We start from the raw sequence: 6872 nt of genomic DNA, 5'->3' as shown, positions 1-6872 counted from the left end.
GGGCCAAGAAATATCTCAAGACTGGTTTTTCTAAGGTTTTATGGACTGATAAAATGAGAGTGAGTCTTGATGGGCCAGATGGATGGGCCCGTGGCTGGATTGGTAAAGGGCAGAGAGCTCCAGTCCGACTCAGACGCCAGCAAGTTGGAGGTGGAGTACTGGTTTGGGCTGGTATCATCAAAGATGAGCTTGTGGGGCCTTTTCGGGTTGAGGATGGAGTCAAGCTCAACTCCCAGTCCTACTGCCAGTTTCTGGAAGACACCTTCTTCAAGCAGTGGTACAGGAAGAAGTCTGCATCCTTCAAGAAAAACATGATTTTCATGCAGGACAATGCTCCATCACACGCGTCCAAGTACTCCACAGCGTGGCTGGCAAGAAAGGGTATAAAAGAAGAAAAACTAATGACATGGCCACCTTGTTCACATGATCTGAACCCCATTGAGAACCTGTGGTCCATCATCAAATGTGAGATTTACAAGGAGGGAAAACAGTACACCTCTCTGAACAGTGTCTGGGAGGCTGTGGTTGCTGCTGCACGCAATATTGATGGTGAACAGATCAAAACACTGACAGAATCCATGGATGGCAGGCTTTTGAGTGTCCTTGCAAAGAAAGGTGGCTATATTGGTCGCTGATTTGTTTTTGTTTTGTTTTTGAATGTCAGAAATGTATATTTGTGAATGTGGAGATGTTATATTGGTTTCACTGGTAAAAATAAATAATTGAAATGGGTATATATTTGTTTTTTGATAAGTTGCCTAATAATTATGCACAGTAATAGTCACCTGCACACACAGATATCCCCCTAAAATAGCTAAAACTACAAACAAACTAAAAACTACTTCCAAAAACATTCAGCTTTGATATTAATGACTTTTTTGGGTTCATTGAGAACATGGTTGTTGTTCAATGATAAAATTATTCCTCAAAAATACAACTTGCCTAATAATTCTGCAATCCCTGTATACTGTAAACAAAGGTGGACATTGCTTTGCCATCTGAAAAGTTAAGCAATGCAGAAGAGTGTTAAAGGTTTGCTTTGTTTCTCGTGACCAGTACTCATATGACTGAGGTGGCTGTAGCTCAGGAACAGTAGGTCATGTACCAATCAAAAGGTTAGTAGATCAGTTCCTAGCGCTTCCTGTCCATGTGTTGGAGTATTCTTGGGCAAGCTACGATGCTTTCATAGGACTGTGTGTGTGAATGTTAGATAATAGTGTTAACGTCCAGCTAAAAGCAGTGCGTGTAATTGGGTGATTGGGACTTGTAGTAGAAAGCCCCTTTGAGTGCTCAAAAGTGAGTAGAATGTATAATATATATATATATATATATATATATATATATATATATATATTTATATATATATATATATATATATATATATATATGTATATGTAAGTACCAGGCCATGTACCATAAAGAAGTTGGACTGTGTAGAAAACAAACTATCAGCTTAATTGATTTGTAACCTTACTATAAGTTTTTTGTGATGAGATCTTGGTCTCCATATGCTACTTTCAGCTCCTCCGATGTCAACACAGCACGTTTGATTTGGTAGAGTTTTATGCCTGATACCCTTCCTGACACAACCCCAAAGTGGGATTTGTGTCTGATTGGAACTCACCAGCAACCACTAGCCTATGGAGCCATAGATTATAGTCTCCATAGGAAGTTTCTTAATAGAGCATGATGTTATTTTAATAAATGATGGTCATACTTTGTCTACAATGTTCAGTAAAGCTGGGTGTGTTTTAGAGTGTGGCAACATTGTGACTGAAAAGTCACTACAGTATGGGCACAAAGTTTCTAACCAAAATGGGAGTCCACAAACCAATGAGTGACATCACAGTAGCTCCGTCTTTTTTATGTAAGTTATTTGATCTAACCACTGAAGGAGAGACACACAGCTGGGGGTGATTGGTTTTGCAGTGACGCTCATTTGCTTCACAACAACAGTCCCCTCAAGGTGCTTTGTATTGTAAGACCCTGCAGTAATAAAGAGAAAACCCCAACAATCAGATCCTCTTTGAGCAAGCACCTGGCGACAGTGGAAAGGAAAAACTCCCTTTTAACAGGAAGAAATGTCCAGTAGAGCCAGGCTCAGGGAGGGGAGGCCATGTGCCTTGACCAGTTGTGGCTAGAGACAGGACAAAAGACGTGCTTGGAAGGCAGCCAGAAATGAATATTAACTAAAGAGTAAACGTGGAGAGGTGTATAAACACATAGTGAGTGAAAAAGGTGAACCTAATCTTGAAAATAGAGACGGTGTCTGCCTCCCAAATCCAAACTGGGGCCTGGTTTCACAGAAGAGGGGCCTGAAAGCTGAAGGCTCTGCCTGAGCCACAACTAAGTAAGCCCGCAGTCTGAGACCGAAGTGCTCTATTGGGGTGACACGGTACTAGGGGGTCTTTAGGATAAGATGGGGTCTGATTATTTGAGATCTTGAATGTGAGGATTTTAAATGTGATTCTTGATTTAAGACAGAGTCAGTGAAGAGAAGCCAATATAGGAGAAATATGCTCTCTCTTTCATGTCCCCGTCAGTACTCTAACTGCAGCATCTTAGATCAATTGAAGGCTTTTCAAAGAGTTTTTAGGACACCATGATAATAATGAATTACAATAGTCCAACCCAGAAGTAATAAATGCACGAATAAGTTTTTCAGCATCAGTCTGAGACAGAATGTTTCTAATTTTGTCACGGTATGGCATGGCACACCGTGGAAGGAGTGGGGAAGGAGGACCCAGGCGCGGTGCTCTATGTATAGGCAGTGTTTATTTACAAAGTGAAAAACAACGTAGCAATAAATCCCCGTGTTCTCCCAGACTCCCGTGTCGTGTCTCCCCGTGAATAGTCCGTGTTTCTGTGCTCTCCGCTCCCGTGTCAGCACCCCCCGGTGCTCGCTGCTCCCGTGTCTTCCACGCTCCTCCTGCGGGAAACAAAAGACGCAGCCGTCAGGACACATACAACTTGCGGGCATACACACACTAACTCGGTAACAGGACGACTAACGTGGAGTCTCATGCAATGATCCCGCGTCGGTGGGAGCTCCAAGACTCTCCTAAGTAGCTCCCCCGACGAGCCCTGATCAGCGGCAGGTGTGTGGCTTCGGGTGTGGCCAGTCCTTCCGCAGGGCCACACCCCTCAGGCCTGCAGGTGGCTGAGCTCCATCCTCCAAGCATCCCCGCAGACATAAACACACACACTCACATCTACAATCATGGAGGAGAGCAGCAGCAATACCAAAATACATATAATAATAATAATAATAATAATAATAATAATAATAATAATAATACATAACTGCTCAGGGATCCTGGGTCGCCCAGTCCCAGGACCCTGACAAATTTTGGAAATATTTCACAAATGCAAGAAAGCAGCCCTGCATATTTGTTTCATTTGCACACTGACGGGCATACCCTGCCAATGGATTCACAGCCTATGGACTGAAGAATGTGCAATGTGTGACCATTTTTACAGTCTCATTCTGTAAAACAGTAGTAATGCCATAATAGCACACCATGCCTCTCTGGCAGTTTACAAATGTCTGTTAACTCCCCAAACAACTGTTACACCAGGCACTATAAAATACATGGAAACAGTTGTTTGCATTTAGAGACCATTATACAAGTAAATAGAGCAAAAAAACATAGATGTGGGTATTTTCACACATACAAAGGACCACACACACAAATATCGCTGAAAGGGCAAATGAGTGCTGATATAAATGATACTACTGGTACCACTGGACACATCATTACCTATACTTGTTTTTATAGGTGACTAAATGAAGCCTTTGATGGTACGCTGTCTGGTTTTTGTGTTTTTCAACCCGATTTGCATCAAGTAACGCGGGAGCATGTTGGTATTCAGCTGTTTCCAGCACACTTAGTGTCAGTGCCAGTAAGGAACTGTAATCTTGAGTCTTTCCTCTTTTATGTGATGGTTATCTTTGGCTCTTTCTGTTTTTTAGCACTCCAGATGCACGGCTTTATGTGTCTCTCAGAGTTTGATCCACCACTTGAGTTGGAGCAGATATATCTGAAGAGCTTGTTTTCACAGTTCCTAGAGGATTAATCATAATAGTCATCCCTCTAGTGCCACCATGAAGTTGGTGTCATTACTTCTGAAATGTGAAATCCTTATTATCCATTTTAAATATAGAGATTTATTGAAGAGCTTCACTACATCCAGGATGTCTAAATATCCATAGCACAAAATGTATTTTGCCAATAACAGTGCCAATTTATTTGTCCAGTGTGGACAAATAAATTGTAACTTTAAATGATTGCCCATATGTGTGTGCTCAAGGATAACTAGTGTTTGCATGGATTAGCCCACACACAAGGCCATATAACTGTATGGATATATGTGCATGATACAGACAGTGGGAGATTGAAGGAGGAAGGAACAGCAATCCTGCAATTCTGCACGGGAGGCTGTGTATCATTTCAGGGCTTTCTGTATCAAAAAAATAGTGCACATGCCTGCACACACACACACACACACACACACATGCACACACACAGAGATAGGTAAAAGCATCTGCTCCAGATGTTTAGAGTATTTTGTTTCAGTGAAGGTATTGCAGCCTCACATCGGAGAGGAGATAAATCACAGTGCTGGACAGCAGCGAAGACACTTTTAGAGGCATTTCTAAACCCACTGCATTCACTTGGTTCCCATTTGGCAATATTCACAGATGCCATTTGGAATGACACTCACACACAGACAGCAGCAGTACACAAGGCCGATTATTTTCAACACTACCCGTAAAACTTTACTTTCAGTTGTGAGGGAAAGTATAAAATGGAAATGTTGCACCAAATAAAGGCTCTAAAATTACATTCCTATCACTCTGATGTGATGTAACGAAACAGATACGCTTCTGTGCATCCTTAAGTGGATCAGACCGTCCAGCATCGCGAGGGACTCATCAAGAGCCAGTATTTTTCTTCCTCTGTTGGATAATAGTTTATGAGACACCAGCTGAGCAGCCTCAGACCTTCTCTGATGTGGGGAGGGATTCAAACTCACCATTGTGGTTTTGTGAATGACAGCCGTTTCCTGATCTTGACCCCTAATGTAGTTGTTTCCTCTCCACTCTTGATGTGCAGCCTTTATATTCAGCCGTGGTCTCATCAATCATGGGTTCAGATGTTTAGTCACACACAAACCCTTTCACACACAAATACACAATCCACAAACTGAGAGGACCTTACATTCATTTAGATTCATTTATAAATATCTATTGATTTCAAATCCGCATATGTGACTATGGTGTTCACAACATGATTAAATGCTAGCACACAAATATATTCATCAATGTTTGTTTTAAATAAGTTGTCGTAGGCCTATACTAACTACCAATCCGGTCGTTAAGTCTGACGTCACTAGCCGTGTCTGGGCCTAAACTCCGCTGCAGGTCCATATATCAAACGATCACTATGGCATTACTGAGAGTTGAAAAACTGTCTAAAGTCTTTCATCTTTAATAAAATGATCAGCGTTCTGCTCTACCAGGTGTAACAATTGAGTTTAACATCCAGGCATCCATGAAAACGGAATTTATGACATTTAACGGAGTTAGAAGTTAGCAGGAAGTTAGCTCGCTAGCTTCTATCTAAATACAATATAGCATGTCCTGACTGCGGGGTTTTGGAAACAAATTAAAACGTACAGCTCTGTTATCACTTCCAACATAAATAAAGACAGAAAACTAAACAGCAGTGACGTTTGTAGGATTACTTAAGTTTGGCTAGCTGGTATATAATGATGTGCTACGTGACCGCTAGCGACACAGCTATGTTAGCATAATATAAACAAGCTAACTTTTTTTCCGCTCGATAAAAGTTAACGTGAGTGTTCTCGGTGGTCAGGATTCAGGAACAAATGTAATCGCATGGCAGGATGCTGTAAAAGGACCAAACTTCAGCCAGGAGAACAACTGAGATAATCCATCCACAATACGAGGTTAGTCATTCATATACTGCTGCATGGGCTGGGCTGTAGTTACATCCTAAGGTTTTAAAAACTGAGCTTAAATAAATGATTAGCGGTAATAAAAGCCGAGGGAGGTCAACAGTGATCACTGACTGTTTTAGGAGCTTTTTGAGATCAAATAGAAGAAAATACAAAACATTAAACATGTTAACAACACAAAAGCCATATTAAACGCAGACTACTTTAGACCCGGAAGTAGGATTCGTCACATCATCACTTAACGACCGGATAAGTGATCCAGTCTGTTAACAGAGATAGCCAGTTACATTTAGAGCTCATAACTGATCCTCAACTTATAAATTGTCAGTTAAAAAAATTTATACATGTAATTGCTACATTTTTGATTGCTCTATCATTCTCATTGAACTCACCGGATGTGTTTTATATAAACAGCTTTCAGGGAAGATTCTATTAAATAAGGAATGATTAAGTCTTTAGATCTCTCTTAAAACTGTGGACATAAAACTGTGCTGCAGGCTTTCTTCTTCCACTAGAGCCAGGGAATGACCTCCATCTGTTGGTCGGAAGCAAGTATTGCCATAAAAATTAAAAAAAGAACGTCACTGTGTTTGCACCTGACATGAAGGAAACTTGGGCAACTTGATGGCCTTAAATTGTCACATTATGACTTTCTGTAATTTACATAAGATTAAATGTTATAATAATATTACATTGGCCAATATAAAGTTAACTTTATCTTAATTCTAACCAGGCACTTCAACCAGCATCTGATCAATGAAACATGACAGCTGCTACCTTCTCAGATGAAGCAGTGATGCATCTCCACCAGAAAGAAGAAAGCTTAATTCTAGATCAAGAACTGAGAGCCTCAGTGTTTCCTGTTCATTCACAGCTATCAATGTACTGAA

The 6872-nt window shown here is 40.9% G+C and overlaps 1 long non-coding RNA gene across 2 annotated transcripts; it reads right to left on the bottom strand.

Annotated features, from left to right (window-relative positions):
- Nucleotides 1-2757: 2757 nt before the first annotated feature.
- LOC147308447 (uncharacterized) lies at nt 2758-6482 on the bottom strand. Of its 2 annotated transcripts, none has more exons than XR_015126041.1 (3): nt 6375-6482; nt 3013-5178; nt 2758-2929 (listed from the first exon to the last, which is right to left on the bottom strand). It is a non-coding gene; the product is annotated as an uncharacterized LOC147308447 (long non-coding RNA). The 2 variants fall into 2 exon arrangements; XR_015126042.1 differs by lacking the exon at nt 6375-6482 and having other exon boundaries at nt 3013-3212; nt 5038-6233.
- Between the last annotated feature and the right edge of the window lie 390 nt (nt 6483-6872).

This window comes from Aulonocara sp. 'chitande type north' Nkhata Bay, linkage group LG18 (genome assembly GCF_057382095.1).
Source record: "Aulonocara sp. 'chitande type north' Nkhata Bay isolate Kocher_YH1m ecotype deep benthic linkage group LG18, A_spYH_male_GT1.1, whole genome shotgun sequence".
Classification (NCBI taxonomy): Eukaryota; Metazoa; Chordata; class Actinopteri; order Cichliformes; family Cichlidae; genus Aulonocara; species Aulonocara sp. 'chitande type north' Nkhata Bay.
This window is presented reverse-complemented; position numbering and strand designations above follow the sequence as displayed.